Raw genomic sequence first — 16,495 nt, 5'->3', positions numbered from 1 at the left:
ATTGCGGTGTAACAACCGCATTGTAAAGGTCATTTTCCGTGTAAACACCATCACGGACAACTGACGCTAAAGTTCATTTGCGGACAGTCTGTGTAAATTACAGATGAGTTGTCACCCTAGCTGCCAGGCCTGCGCCAGTGCACTCCACTCTTGACCCTAGAGGTCAACCTCTCTGTGATGTATATGTATGTATGTATGTATGTATGTATGTACACCTCAGAATATGGTGCCAGTAGACCCGCACTTCAGAACACTGCGCCAGGAGACACGCACCTCAGAATACTGTGCCATAAGACATGCACCTCAGAATACTGCAACAGGAGAAATGTATCTTATAATATTGCATTGAGACAGGCACCTCACAATACTGCGCGGTGAGACACGGACCTCATAATACTGTGCCAGGAGACACACACCTCATAATATTGTTCCAGGAGTCATGCAGCTCGGAATTGCCGCACCAGAAGACATGCCCCTTAGAATACTGTGCCAGGAGAAATGCACCTCAGCATACTGTGCCAGGAGACATGCACATCAGTATACTGACCCGGTAGACACGCACCTCAGAACACTGTGGCAGGAGACATGTACCTCAGAATACTGTGCCATAAGGCACGCTGCTCAAAATATTGTCCCAGTGAACACACACCTCAAAATACTGTTGCCGGAGACACGCACTGCAGAATACTGTCCCAGGAGACACGCATCTCAGAATGCTCTACCAAGAGGCAGGCACCTCAGCTACTGCGACAGATGTAATGCCACTCTGAAAATAGCAAACAGAAACATTTCTCTTCTGCATAATATGCTCTAAGAAAAATGGCCTTCACTTTATCATTACAGGAAACATAATATGCCTCAGAATGTTCTGCTCAGAGTAATAATGCACCTAAAAATATAGATGCCAGAAGACCAATTACAACTCTGAACACGTGCCAAGAGAAATAATGCAGCACAGAGGACCCTGCTGGGAGAAAACAAATGATCTCCTAATATTGTAGAAATAGGAAATAATGCAGCTCAGTATCATGCCCAGAAGAAATGCTCAGTGGATTACTGCGCCAGGTGAGATAATGTGCTTAAAATACTATCAGCAGTACAGTTCTTCTGACACTACCTTGAGGAATAATTGTCCTTCACATCCAGTGGCAAGAGGTACAATTTATCTTTGTGTACCATTCTATATCAATTATTGTGGCATGGGGTATAGCCCTCACTACAGAATTTAACTAGGCTTGGGCAAACATTTTATTACACTGAAGTAATTTCGCTTAACAAAATTACCGAGATGATTCAATTTCTCCCCCTCTCGTAATTCCGGAGAGACGTGTTAACACCAGATGTACTGTGCAGGTAATTTCTTGACAGGAGCAGGGTTTCAGGTAGACTTTTTACCCAAGTGAGTAGACTATTTGGGTAATTTTATAGCACAAAACTACATGCCTGGATGCAAACGGCAGTGTTTTGATTGCGAGCGGCACTTTCTTTTAACATGGGCAGACAACAAACATTTAAGGTAGATAGTTTAGCAGAACAGACCATTAGGGTAAATTTTAAATGCAAAACTACAAATCTGAACGCGAGCAGCAGTGTTTTGAATGCAAGCAACCGAAATGAACTCAAAATTCCATTTCGAGCTGCATTTATTTAGTGAATGAACCGCTTGGGAAATTTTTCATTTCGAAGTGCGTCTTGCGCAATTTCATGTGATTTCACATAATCTTTCTGCATTTTTGCACACTTTTGCTACTCGAAATTACGCTAGTTATGCCCCTGCCTAAATTTAACCTTACAGTACAGGAAAATATATCTACTATATATGCCAAGCAATGTGCGTGTTGAATATGTCAATCATCTGTAACATGTAACACAATCAGACTGTGCCAGGAGATACATCCAAGTGCTGCAAACTGTGACATCAAGCACTGTGCAATAATTGCAACATGTACTACAGCGGTACCAGGAAGATGCCAAAGGGAGAGACACAAAGATTAAATACACCAATGTGGGACTCAATAAAAATAATCTATACTACTATTATAAAGCGAGAACTGGGAACCTTTGAGGCAGGTAAACTCCAGAAGTACACCACCAATCACGACACCCAATACAGCGTTGGAAAGGGGAGGTCCAGGAGATGGACATAGGCTATACATTTCTACAACATATACATTACGAAGGGCAAACAATATTCTGGATAAAGTAGTTCCATGTGGGCGTTGTTCAGTGGGCGGTAACATTGCCAGAGGGGCATGTCCCAAAATACATCACACTTCACTCGGTTACAGGAAACACAGCCCCTTCTAGCACTCAAGCATACACAGAACACAGCCCATTCAAGCACTCAAACACACACAAAACACAGCTTCAGCAAGCACACACAAGCACACACAAAATACAGCGACTTCAGCAAGAAAGGTGTAAGTGGACACATAAACACCTTTTGAAAACATCGACTTCTGTAGCATTACAGTGGTGACATAAACAGCGTTTTTGACATGTGTGTAACTAAACATGTCTGTGCAATGGGCTCAGTACTCACTGACTACGCCATACATTCATCAGGGTTCGGAGCATAAACAAAGGGGCGTGGCTTCGGGAGGACAACAGACGCAGTAACACAAGTCACAGCCCACTTCACAAGGCGGTCACTGTTGGGCAAGCCTTGCACAAGCATCCAATGGTGCAACATAAACGAACGCAAACACTGTTGGCCGCGCCTTCCACCCAAACAACCAATCACGCGACTTAACATTAAAATACCACAGCAATTGACACGAGAAATATGCTAAACCTTCAACCATTGCTCCAACACGCACATGATTAATACAAAAACAAAAAAAGGAAAGATTCACGCACTCGGTGTCGGACCATTATTGCTGTCAGAGGCACTAACGCGGTGAATAAACAGAGAACTACATAGAATGCGCTACAATAAACACACTTTGAAAAAGACATTGTCAGAGGGCACGGAAACAAGAACAAGGCTAACTCAAGAAGCCTCAAGGCTGTTTTCAGTCCTCGCAGCAGGGAAAAAAAACAGGGCGATTTAAACAAACCTCGAGCTCGCTTTCCCAAAAATTAAAGACACGTCTAACGTTGATGCAGGGGTCTGCACAGGGGCCGGGCAGGGAAAAAAATACAAGGACAAATCAACAAGCCTCATTTACATTGCAGGGGCCAATTCCACAAGCCTCACTTACATTGCACAACGAGGCATAAAGTACGCTAATTTATGGCACTTTCCACATGTATAACGTTGTTTCAGGGTCTAGGAAAAAGCTGTGCTCAGAGCCCTCGCTCTAATTGCTAAACAAATGAGAGGCCCCCCGTGCCTAGGGGAGGGGGGCCTTTAGAGGCATTATGGGCGAGAGGCAGGGAGAAAGAGACTGGGCGTACATGGGCAAGGGGAGTGGGAGGGGTTAGCAGGAAAGGCGAGAAGGTAGGAAGTGCTCACAGGCGACCCCTCCCCAGGGAAAGGGATAAGAACACGGACCACGAGGGAGAAGCCTTCTTTGTCCTCTTGCCTCGGGTGCCGCGGGTCACAGTTAGAAGGAAGTTGGAGGTTGCGGCTGGCACCTGAGGGGGCCTCACGGCGTAGTTAAGGCAAGGTTCGTATTTTAGGGCCGTTTTTTGATGACGCTTATTTGAATGATGTGATAATGTGAAGGAGCAGAGGCGATCGAGGGATAGGTGTGTATAGGCAGCGCTTGGTGGGTAAACTTCTTGACACACTGCTCCAATCGGAGTTATTACCAGTTATGTATTGCTGTATTGTCCGATGACAAGTATGAACCCTGGATGGCATTTGGCTTGACACAGCCATTATTTATGACTATTTTGCGACTGTCCTAGGTATATCGAAAGATGTAGCGTTATCACGTTAAAGCTTTGTTTATTGAAGCGCTTGTTGTCTAGTGCATGGTCCGTTAGGGCTGCTGGGTCCGGGGTGAGAAGTGGCTTGAATATGTTAGACTCCACGATATGGGGAAAAGCGCGCCCTTCGTGGATGGGGGCGTGGCTCCAGTGGCGGCTTACTCACAATAGTAAGACCCATGTTACTGCTAAATAATTTATGCGATTTTATATAGCACGGTCTGTTAGGGCAGCTGGGTCCGGGGTGAGAAGTGGCTTGAATATGTTAGACTCCATGATATGGGGAAAAGCGCTCCCTTCGTTGATGGGGGCGTGGCTCCAGTGGCGGCTTACTCACAATAGTAAGACCCATGTTACTGCTAATTACTTTATGTGATTTTATATAGCGCGGACTTTACCCGAAGGTGTCAGAGCGCTTCACAATAGGAACAGTAATGATACATGAGGTGAAAATTACAAGAGAACAAATTACAAAAGCAAACTTTAAGCATCGTATGCGCTCTTTCTCTTGAGTTGTTGGAGGAGACCGCATGACGAAGGGTCAGCCCGGGCCGTGCGGGACGAAGTGTTCAGGTTTTGGTAATTTTTACCTGACCTAGTTTCAGCGGGACAACGTGGGCAGAAGGCTTGTTACTTTCCAAAGAATTCGGGGCCGTGAAGAATGACCGTCAATATAACCTTTAAAAGGCAAATATTTTGCATTAGGTTTATCAAAAGATGTAGCGTTATTGAGCATTACTGTTAGCTCAGTTAGGTAATGCGCTGGTGCTCTAAATCCTGGCTCAGGGGTTCGATTCATATAGTCGGGATATTTGGGGTTCAATTCATATAGGCGGGGTATTTTTGGGATAATTATGTTATTTAATTTTGCAGTGCTTCTAATGCTCGTTGCATAATTCTGAGCCCATATGAAGTGGGGGCGTGACTCCAGTGGGGGCGTGTCGTCTTCGTCTCCGATACTTTACAATTTAGTTTGCTCATTTAGGGCCCGATGTAGGTAAACAGGATTTTCCGATTTCAAAATACCGAGGCGGGCCGAATCGGTATTCTGAAATCGGAAAACGAGATGTAGGAAAAAAATACCGACTGAAGACCGATTCGGTCGGCATCGGTAATGAGATTCGGTACGTTCCGATTCAGCTCGGTCCGAATCGGAAATTACCGAATCGGCCAACAACGAATCGGAAAATACCGAATCGGCTACCACCGAATCGGATATTTCCGATTCGGCGAATACCGAATCGGTAAAAGCCGATTCGGTAAAAACCGATTCGGCAATCATAGACCCATGGCGAAAAAGCCCATAGGAATGCATTGCATGACCCGATTCGGCTTTTACCGATTCGGATAATACCGAATCGGATTTTACCGAATCGGATTTTACCGAATCGGATTTTACCGAATCGGTAAAAGCAGACTCGGCAATAGGCGATTCAGCCAATGAGGTGGCTCCCCCTCCCCCACCCAAACAGGGAGTGGCAACCCTGGCAGGTGCAGCCAATTAAGAAGTTTCTAGAAGTTTCTGGAAAGCCTGCCTGAGCCCAACACACAGTTAGCAGCAGTGGGAGAAGGAGGTTGCAGACTGAGCAGGAGCAAGAGAATATGGCAGATCAGGCAGGAAGCCAGAAGTCCTCCCAAAAGAGGAAGCCCAAATTCACCACCACAGAACTACAGGTGCTGGTTGAGGAGGTGGTGAGGGTGCACCGCCAGCTCTTTGGCAAGCTGTCCCTCAACGTGCCAGACAGCACCAAGAGGCGATTGTGGGCAGACATCGCCCAGAAGGTCAATGCTGCTGGAGTCACCCCCAGGTCCATTGAGGAACTTAAGAAAAGGTTCTATGACCTCCGCAGCCTCACCAAGAGGAAGCTGGCCGACCTCCAAAGGCAGGCAGGACTCACCGGAGGAGGCAAGAACCCGGCGCCACCCCTCACCGAGCTGGAGGAAATTGTCTCCAGCACCATCGAGAGGGAGAGCATTGTAGGGATCGGGACCCTGGACAGCACTGCGATGGCCACAGCTACAGGTAAGAAGCATGCGCATCATGACACACCCTACCAGACACCTCCCCATTAGACACAATGCATAGGCAAACACCAGCACTGTACTGTCACCAACATACAAGAGACAAGCATCATGGGACATGTAGTCAGCAGGAGTTAGCCAAATATGTCAGTGCAGAATCACAAGACAGGAAACAGTGTGACACGGTGTAAGGAGATGCAAGGACATGTGGAATGCCATAATTGTACTGACTGTAATACATCGGCACTCAGTTTACAAATGCTTCTTTGTACCTAGGGGCACCATCAGGCGGCACCACTGTGGCAGCAGAGGGAGCTTCGACATCACATACTGCAGTGGCAGGGCCGAGCACCAGCCAGCCTGGCCAGGAGGAGGAGGAAGAGGATGAGGAAGGAGACACCCCAGGGCTTGGAATGGAGGGAGTCCTGGTGATTGATTTCCAGGCAGTGCACTCCCCAGTACTGCCCAGCTCACCCCCCTTGCAATTTTCCCCATACAACTCCCCAACAAGGCAGACCAGTCCGCCGACAACATCTCCTGCCACAACCGTGGCCTTGCCACCCGTCCTACCTGTCCTGGGAGCAGGGGCTCCGGGACCGGCCAGCACCACACCACCACCAGTGGCACCCCAGCCCACTCAGCAGGCCGGAGGCAGCAGTGCCAGACGCCGTGCCACCACCACCACCACCACCACCACCACTGCTGCACCAGCACGGGAGGGCAGTGTGTTCCTCGGCCTGGAGGGCCAGATGGTCAAAATCCAGCGCCAACAGGCCAGATCCACCATGGCCTGCCAACGCCAGCTCCTGCAGCACAACCTGCAGATGGGGGAGTTGGTGAAGGGGTTCCAGGCTGTTGTGGACAGCAACAAGGAGGTGGCAGCAGGGTTGGGCAGGCTGACCACTGCCATCACCCACTCCTCTGCCAGGCAGGAGGAGCATGAGGTTGCGCGCAGGAGGGATGCCCGGGTGCTCAACCGGGCCATGGCCCGCCTTGCAGCGGCGACTGCACAGCTGTGCCATCGTAGCGCAAATCAGGAGTCGGTGCAGAGTCAGCATACTGCTGAGCTGACCAGGGGGATGGCCAGGATCACCACGGCCATGGAGGCCATGTTAATATCAAACGCCGCCTCCAATCCTGCCCTGGACCTGGGTGATGCTGGTGACAGCAGCAGCCGCAGCAGCCCGGCCAGCGCTGCATCAGAGCCAAGGAGGAGCACCAGGCGCTCCGCTGATGCTGCTGGCCATTCGGAGGGGGCCGAGGGACACCCCAGTGGGTCTGGAAAGCGGGCCAAAAAATAGGCTGGCAAGGGGGGATGATCATACCAGAACCCTGGACTTTATTTGTTTTGACAGACTCCATTTTTCTATGCACTTCAGTGATGTAACTGTGGTGCATCACTATTAAAAAGTTTATTTTCCAAGCAACATTTAGCTGTCTTTGCATCTGTACTCAGTCAGAAATAGTTCTCAGTGATCTCCTCACGTCTGTATCTGCCATCACATGGCGTACACACCCCAGCTGGCTGTGTCAGTGGCACAGCTTCGTCGTCGTCATAGTCCTCGTAGTCAGACAACTCCACCTCAGTGCCCTTCTTGACCGCAAGGTTGTGTAACATTGCACATACAGCTATGATCTTGCAGCAGGTGATGGGGGTATACTGCCTTGCACCTCCACTCTTGTGCAGGCATCTGAATCTACTTTTCCAGATGCCAAAGGTCCGTTCAACAACATTCCTTGTGCGTATGTGGGCCCGGTTATACCTCCTTTGGCTGGGTGTGGAGGGGTTGAGGTAGGGGGTGAGTATGAATGAGCGGAGGGCATATGCACTGTCGCCTGGAAGAGAAAGGGGTCACATTAGACACATGCATACATGTATTACACCTACCTACTATGTGTTATGGGGGTCTGATGATGTGGCTCACCTAGGAGGTATCCTTCTCCAAAATCGCCAGCCATCAGCCGTGCATATATGCCGCTCTGTTGGAATATATAGGAGTCATGGGTACTCCCTGGAAATTTTGCTACCAGGTCTGTGATGGTGCACTTGGCATTGCAGATCACCTGCACGTTGATGGTGTGTGTCGATTTCCGATTGCGGTATATGTATTCGGTGTCCGCTGGTGGGCAAATCGGAATATGCGTGCCATCTATGCAACCGATGACTTGGGGAAAGTGTGCCATCTGGTAGAAGTCCGCTTTGGTTTGTAGCAGTTCTGCGTGGGTTGCAGGGAATGAGATGTATTGGTCCATCCTGTCTATCATGGCGTCAAGGAATATGTGGAAGAACCTTGACAGGCTGCTCTGGCTCACCCCTCCTGCTGCTGCTACTCCACTTTGATAGCTGCCAGACGCTACCAGGTGTAGGCTGCATAGCACCTGGACGTGCGCAGGGATGGCGTGTGCCCTTGGGGTGTGGTGGTCCAAGTATGGCTTAAGGTCCCTGATGAGCTCAAGTATGGTGTCAGAGTCCAGCCTGTATCTCTGTAGGATCTCAGCCTCAGTGAGCATGAACAGGGTTATCCTCTGTCTGTAGACCTGTTCATTTCTTAGCCATTCCCTCAGTCCTTCCTGCTGTAGCCGTAGCCGCCTCGCAATGACATAGAAAGCTGCCATCCTGCAAGTTGCAATGCATTTTGGGACTGTTTATATGGGTTGGAGTTGGTTACCACCTGATTGCAATCCATGGTAAATACCGAGTGAATTCTACCGATTTTGAGCCGATTTCGGTGTTTCTGTGCCTCCCTACATCTCCCCAACTGTCGGAATCGGGGAATTTCCCGATCGGAGATTTATACGAATCGGCATGTTTTCCGAATCGGATCATGTCCGAATCGGTATTTTTTCCGATTCGGTACATGGACCGAATCGGTGATTTTCCGATTCGGTGTCACTAACGATTCGGTAGTGGGACCGAATCGGTGATTTTCCGAATCGGTGTCGCTAACGAATCGGTAGTGGGACCGAATCGGTGATTTTCCGATTCGGTGTCGCTAACGAATCGGTAGTGGGACCGAATCGGTGATTTTCCGATTCGGTGTCGCTAACGAATCGGTAGTGGGACCGAATCGGTGATTTTCCGATTCGGTGTCACTAACGATTCGGTACATGGACCGATTCGGTCTTTGTAACCGAATCGGTGTTTTTCCGATTCGTTACATATCCGATTTTCGGTATGTACGTATCGGATTCTTTCACATTCGGTACACATTCCGAATCGGTTTTCTATCCGATTCGTTCTGTTTTTGGTCCCCTACATCTCGATGGCTGTTTACCGATCGGTAAGGGCCAAAAATCGGTATTTTCGGCCGATACCGATCGGTAAAGCCCTACCTACATCGGGCCCTTAGTTATATGTAGAGCGCAGCAGTTTACACGGTGGGCGGTTATTCTGGGAAGGTGCTAGGGAGGTCGAGGCCTTGCAAAGCGGCAGCGTGGTGGTAAAACAACATATTGATGTCCTGTCACGGTGTTTCAAACACCATACAGAAGCTGTGGTTTTGAAGAATGTTATGAAAACACAGACCCTAAGTTCTGCATCCTGATGAATGACGCAGTTTGAAATGGAGTGCCTTTTCGGCGCATTCTTTAATTAATTTATGTTGAATTAATTTAATTATAAAAATTAAAAAAAGAAAAAAGAAAGAAAGGCGAATTCGTAACGCAGGTTGTGTATCACATTGCAGTCATGGGCATGTCTACCAAAGGAGGTCAGTTTAATTGTTCTCAGTGTGAGGCAAGAGATTCAGCAGGAGCCTGGCCCGGCTTCAGAAGGGGGGAGATGAAGGAGCTCTTGCCTGCAGTGCCAATGACAGTTAAGCAACGGAGGCAAAATAAGATGTCCATTCTATATAATGGGAGGCTGAGCTACTTAATTTCACGGCAAGCTCGCTTCGGACCGCCAAGCGAAGCTTCCATGTTTTCCGAGTGCCAGCTATAATGCCATTACTGGCTGTTGATGCTTTAGATGTTGCGGGGCAAGGAATGGGCTGTATTGAACACTACACAGCTCGCAGAATTCCACTCTAGTTCTGAAAATTTTTAAATGTGTGTAGACCCTGATGCTTAATTCATCCATACCGCGCTATGCTGGTTCACTGCATATATGTATGTTACGTTTTGATTTTATAATGGGTGGCACCGTTAGGGCATTTAAGAAGGGCTGCAGCCAGATGCCTAGTTTATTGAAACATGGTGGAAGTTGCTAATAGCAGAGGTTGTACTGGTTGGGACACGGGAGCGCAGTGATAATTGTAGCCCAGGCCCTCCAGGTCCCAGGATGCATCATACCGAAGTCTTACACCAGCATCTTTGGCAGAGGTTTTGCTGATTATAGAGCTGGAATAGCTTGTTGTCTATAGAAACACAGTTAGTGTTTCAGTTTCTTTGGTATTAGTGGTTGGGCAAGTTCCAGGCTGTCAATTCTATCGCTATTACAATGCCCTTAGCCATGGAGAGAGATTTAGCAGATTTCCCCTGCATGTGGGAAACGAGCTTGACTGGGTTTATTGTCTGTTCAAAATATTGGTGTCAGAGAATCTCACATTTAAAGAACAGGGGTGAACAAGGCACCAGAACCTCGTGGTTTAAGGTCTCTGACTCTGACTCCAAAGACTATATGTTCAAATGAGGTCTTTTTGAGTACTCATTTGCGGTATTTCTTAAAAAGGGTTACTGGTGGCAATTCTGGGAACACGTAAGATTCTGAAAGAATGGAGTGGCGGGCCAAGGTTTTGGGGATGCATAGTTAGACACACATCGACATGTGCTTGGTTTCAGATTGCAGATGCCATATGAGATCTGCGGCACTTCTCAGTGGTCTCATTTATTGGTTGGGAGGTCATTCTGTGATAGCATGATACTTTATAACTGCCACCAGTGGTAAAAGAGTTGAAAGGTTGACTGTTTGGTGGCAGTTGTATTGGGGTGGCAGATGATGGAACAGTTAATAAACAGTGGTCAAAGGGGTCACGGGGGCCTTGTGGTTAAGGTCCCGGAATTGTTACTCCGAAGTTATGAGTTCAAATCCTGTCATTCTGAGGCACATTGTCAATATAATGTCAACAAGGGGTGGCTGGCTACAATTCTATGGACAAAGGAAAACATTAACTAAGGATGGCACGCCTCAGTTGTTGCAATAATTGGTTTTGATGTCATTTTGGGGAGTGCATCACAGATTATCACTGCCTTTGGAAACGGAGTTGGGGGTTTTTCTCTTAATAAGGGACAAGAATGTGTTGGCATGATAAGCGGACATCTTTAGTGTTCACTCATGCATATTTTGGCACTGAGTAGTAGCGGTTTGGCATTACCCAACTGAAGGGTACTCAGGTTGTCGACCTCAGGCGGATGAAAGGCTGAGGGGACCAGTGTGGGTTGTATTGATTTACGGAGCCGCAAGACCCGGCTTAAAGATTGCTGGTGTATTTTGCGGCACAGTTGACACCCAGACTGGAGAGGTATTGGTTCTATTGTTCGAGGTGAAGAACAGGGTTGGGCACTAACAGCAGATGTGTAGGTATTTGCTAGTGGAGTAGTGGTGATACATGTTGCTCCATAGATAATTGGATGCAGTGTATAAGAAACACGTAGGGCTTTTGTGAAAAGGGCACTGTTCCAGTACCTTGGGCGTCAAGGAATAGTGTGGACTGTTTTGCTTTAGCTTTTGAACATGGATGGATATTCATTCACTAGATTCTTTAAAAAAAAACAAAAAGAAAAGAGAAAAAGAAATGGCTGGCATTTGGGGAAACAAGTGAATTAATAGCTGCTATGCAGGAGGCATAATTATTGCAGGGGTGAAGGCATGCCAAACATGCAGGGCGAAGTTTGGCAAAGACGGGATTTAACCACTGGTGTGGGTGATGCAGGAGGTGCTTAGATAGCTCACGCTCAGGGAAGAGCAGCTTCAGAGTATACTGGAACTGCAGCTTTTTTGACAGGGAGCCGCTCATGGGTTTATACAAACGTATTGTCTATTATATATTTATAAGTGCGACTTCAAAAGGGTGGATCTCCAAACGCTGACTGTTTGTTTTTCCTTTTCTCCACATGCTGGTGGGAGGCGCGTGGCACTGACATGGCGATAACATGATCTCCGGATGACAACTGGCAGAACATGAAGGATATATAACAAAACGGTTGGAGTGGGGTCTAAGGGGAAACCATATTTATAGAACCACTAGACAGTCTACACCCCCATGTACATGTAGAAACAAACAAACTGACTGTCAGTGGTCTGTAGAGTAAGAGGACTATGTGTCTGGAAAAACAGGAAAATTCACTGAGTACAGGAAATGAATCCCATCAGCCCACCCAACTGGCGGAGCATCATCATCTGGGATTGTTGTGGAAACTCGTATAGATAGGGAGTAACACTTTGTTGAAATAGTGTGTTAATCTCCACTTCACCGAGACCACCAGCGATGGATCCAACCATAGAATGACAGGGAGGGATAGAATGGTGTGGGATATTTAATTGCAGTGAGTAAAATGTGTAAACAAAGAGTGTGTAATTTAAAATTGGCTACCGTGACAGCAAAGAACAATTTTAATAGGGAGCCATCAGGTGTCAATATTAAAACAAAGTGTATGACAGTTTGACAAAATAACTGCCGGGGAAAGATGGTATAATGGTCAACATGTTTCTGCCAATCACTAGGGGTATTCCCTACTGGCTTTCGTCAGGACCTAATAATACACTACTGCAAAGAAAGGAAAACAGTGCAAAACAAAGTATTTACACCAAGATAAATGATACCAGGTATACTGCTGAGCGTGGAAGATCTCCTACGTCTCTTTATCCAGTTCAAAATCCTATTGGATTCTTTCCTGCAAAATATACAAGCATAGAACAGTTGTACATGTAACAGACACAGAAAATACAGTTTCTAACCTTATGTTAGATGTCACTCTTATGTCTGACTTCTAGAGATAGTCGAATGTAACTCACCCAAAATTCGTTGGGAGTAAGCCCCACCTCACCTGGCCACTGCTCAGGAAATGGAGGCCCGCTCTAAATCAGTGAAAAGAATGGAAATAATGATTTGTTGGTGGTGTGGGTTCTAACTCTAGAGATACCAAAACCCATTTGTTCACTGCATTTACTCAATAGTTTAATAGAACCTTGGCATTTGATTTCTGAAGCACTACAGACGACGGCATTCAGTGAGCCCACACCCAACAACGACATTGTGTGTTAATATTATTTAAGGATTTAGCCAAACTGCCAACTTGAACTCTAATAATTTAAAATCCTAATGCATTTAAGAAAAATAGCAGGGTAACACTTCAATATAGCACTCTTTAGCAACATAAGGTTTAGTCTAAATATTCTGACAACCAAATGACAAGAGAGAACAAAGATCCGCTGTAGTTCTGCAGAGTGCCCCATTTTCCTGCTGTCTCTTACCTCTCCGTCGGTACCTCTGGCCTCGTCCTGAGCCAAGGGGGGAGGTACCGACTGATCGAGGAGGTTCGTTATTTCTAGTCTGTTGTAGCCAATCACAATGGCTTAACAGAACTCATGGTCATGCGGACCACAAAGGGCACCGCGTGTAGAATGCTCCACCCTCGTCCGCTATTTAAACCAGGCGACAAACTAGCATGGGACGTGCTGCGATCGTTGGCTTAGCATTCTTCTTATGAGAAAAAAGCCTCACTGAAGCCCAGTATGCAGACGTCAAAAAGGGAAATAGTGGACACAAAGCGTCTCTGAAACCCGAAAGTTCATCGGGGTACGTGTACTGCATACCAAGGCTAAGCCGCTTCACTGTTAGAAAAACATTAAACAGAGGCCGCGACCGCTGATTGGTTAACGTTGTGGCCAATGGCGGGAGGCGGCTCAGATATCTCATCTATTTACCTTTTCGGCTCCAAATACGTCATATGGGCTAATGAGATACGGCAGCAGAGAGAGTAGAAATACACGCCGTAGTTTTATCCAGCGCGGAGTATTTATAAAAAACAATGCCGTTATTGCGATATATAGATTAGAAACAACACCAAACAACAAACATCCGTTGATTAGGCATTGGCGTAATTAATCGCGGATTGCGGCAAGGAAAATGCAGAAGTCTCTTGAACGAGTCTCAGGCAGCATAATGCAGGCTATTTATGATCTATCAATAATCACTAGACCATGTAGTTACACTTCCAACGCAAGAGCGTTGGATGTGGAATCATGACAGAAACTCTGTTGCACCCAGATAAGCATACCAACCTCCTGTGTCAGGTTAAATGAACAGGAACAAGGCCAACGTCAGGGTTAATTATCTGTATAGGGGGTAACTGTGCAGGAAAAAGAAGCTAATAGCTATAAGGTCATTTGTAATGTCAGGGTCCTAGCTCACAAAAAACGTCCTACATGTCCCCAAGAGGAGTGAAATGGCTAAGCAGACTGAACCAGAATGTGATTAGTGATCATTGACAATCTGTTTAATGATCTAGTAGTTTGACTTTCTGACTTCATTAGACTTATATTGTATACATTACATATCAATGTAGATCATAGACCATGTCTAGGACTGGTGGTGTTGTTGATGGATAGAACAATACATCTTTAGATGGATAACCACAGTATTTCATCATTCAGTCCCTGTGTGTCACTTTTAAGTCTATAAATCCATTTCTGTTCTCTAACAAAGAGAAACCTTGTGATGTCTGTAATATGTGGTGGTATCCACGGTTTTTCCAGGACTGTCCAATTCATTTCCTCAGGAGTGTGTTTTGTTTGAATGAAATGGTTGGTCAGTCTGGTCGCCTGCTTGTTGCACCGAATGGTGCTCTTATGTTCGTTTATCCTCAGTTTTATTCTCCTGGTGGTCATCCCCACATACCGCAGGGAGCACGGACATGTGATTAAGTAGATCAGTTTTTCTGAGTTGCAGTTAGTATGACTTTTTAGGACCCATGGTCTCTGGGTGCCTATGTCGATGGTTAGGGTCTTTTTTGTTTGAGGGCAGACAGAGCATTGTCCACACGGATAGTGGCCCTGTACAGGTGGCAAGTTCCATAAAGTATTTACAGGTGATAGTTCTGTTCCATGGGACCTAGGCCTGGTATGTACTAGGCTGTCCCTTATACTAGGGCCTCTTTTAAATGAAAAAAGGGGAGCCTGAATATCGGAACCTGCTGTATTCAAAATCCTCCAGTTCTTTCTCACTGTTTTCTGAACTTTAGTAGATAGAGTATTAAATGGTGTCACAAAAGTGAGTCTTTCCAAAGGTGGCTTGTCTGTCGGAGGATCCAACAGAGCTCCTCGATGGTTGTTTCGAGCTCTCTTCTGTGCTTTTCTTATCAAGCGGCTTGGATAGTCACGTTCCTGTAACTTCAAGGCTAGATCTTTCGCGTAGATGTTATAATCAGATATATCTGAGCAATTCCTGCGAATCCTGAGGAATTGTCCGACAGGTAGATTTTCTCTTAATGACCTTGGATGATGACTGGAAAAGGTTAACAAAGAATTGCGTGCCATTGGTTTCCGATAGAGCTTGCTACTAAGTCGTCCTTCCACAGGGAAGATAGTGATGTCTAGAAAGGGCAATTCTTTTTTGCTGTACTCAACAGTAAACCTCAGGTATGGGTTCTGATTATTCAACCATGTTTGGAACTCGATGATAGTGTCTTGAGAGCCCCTCCATACTGCAAAGACATCATCTATATATTGTTTCCACACCAACACCTGATGGAAGAATGGGTTGGTGTGGTTGAAGACACTGTTCTCCTCAAAAAGATGGACATACAGATTGGCTAATGAGGGAGCGAAAACGCTCCCCATTGAAGTACCTGATATTTGTAGGTAGAGATGATCTTCAAATGCAAAAAAGTTCTCAGTCATGGTCATGCGGGCACATTCCATTATGAAGCTAGTTGGTGTGATTGTATCCATCTCCAAGTTATCCAAAAGACCTCTAATTGCCTGAAGCGTGTCCAGTTGGGGTATGCAGGTGTAACGTGATTCTACATCGAAACTGACCAGATAGTCAGTCTCAGTGTGGAACTCTGTCTCAGGAAGTAGTCGCAAAACATCCTTCGTGTCTTGTAGAAACGTCGGCATCCTTTTCACAAGTGGTCTTAAGAAATAATCCACAAAAGTAGATAGAGGCTCTAATAATGAGCCAATGCCTGAGATGATCGGTCGTCCCGGTGGTGGTCTCTGCACTTTATGTATTTTCGGTAGCATGTAAAAATACGGGGTAACCGGGTGTGTTGTAGTCAAAAAATGAGCTTCTGATGTCGTGATCCATCCTTCAGCGACTGCTTCCTCAACCATAGTCTGAATTTCAGTGGTGAGACGCGAAGTGGGGTCCTGTGTAAGCAGGCGATAGTTTCTGGTATCGTTCAATTGCCTAAGGCATTCGTCTTGATAGGTAGTCAAGTCCATTACCACTATGACACCCCCCTTATCCGCCGGTTTTATTATGATGGTGGCGTCTTTAGATAAGGTTGTCATAGCTGACTTCTCAATGCGGGACAAGTTAGAGAAGGATTGTCCTTCTTGTGAGGTAATCACCGACAGGTCATGTAGAACAGCCTTCTCAAATGCTCCGACCTGTGGGGGGACCTGGTGTGACATTGGTGTGAATGTGGATGGCTT

The sequence above is a fragment of the Lissotriton vulgaris genome, chromosome 9 (genome assembly GCF_964263255.1).
Source record: "Lissotriton vulgaris chromosome 9, aLisVul1.2, whole genome shotgun sequence".
Taxonomy (NCBI): Eukaryota; Metazoa; Chordata; class Amphibia; order Caudata; family Salamandridae; genus Lissotriton; species Lissotriton vulgaris.
Note: the sequence above shows the minus strand (reverse complement) of the source record.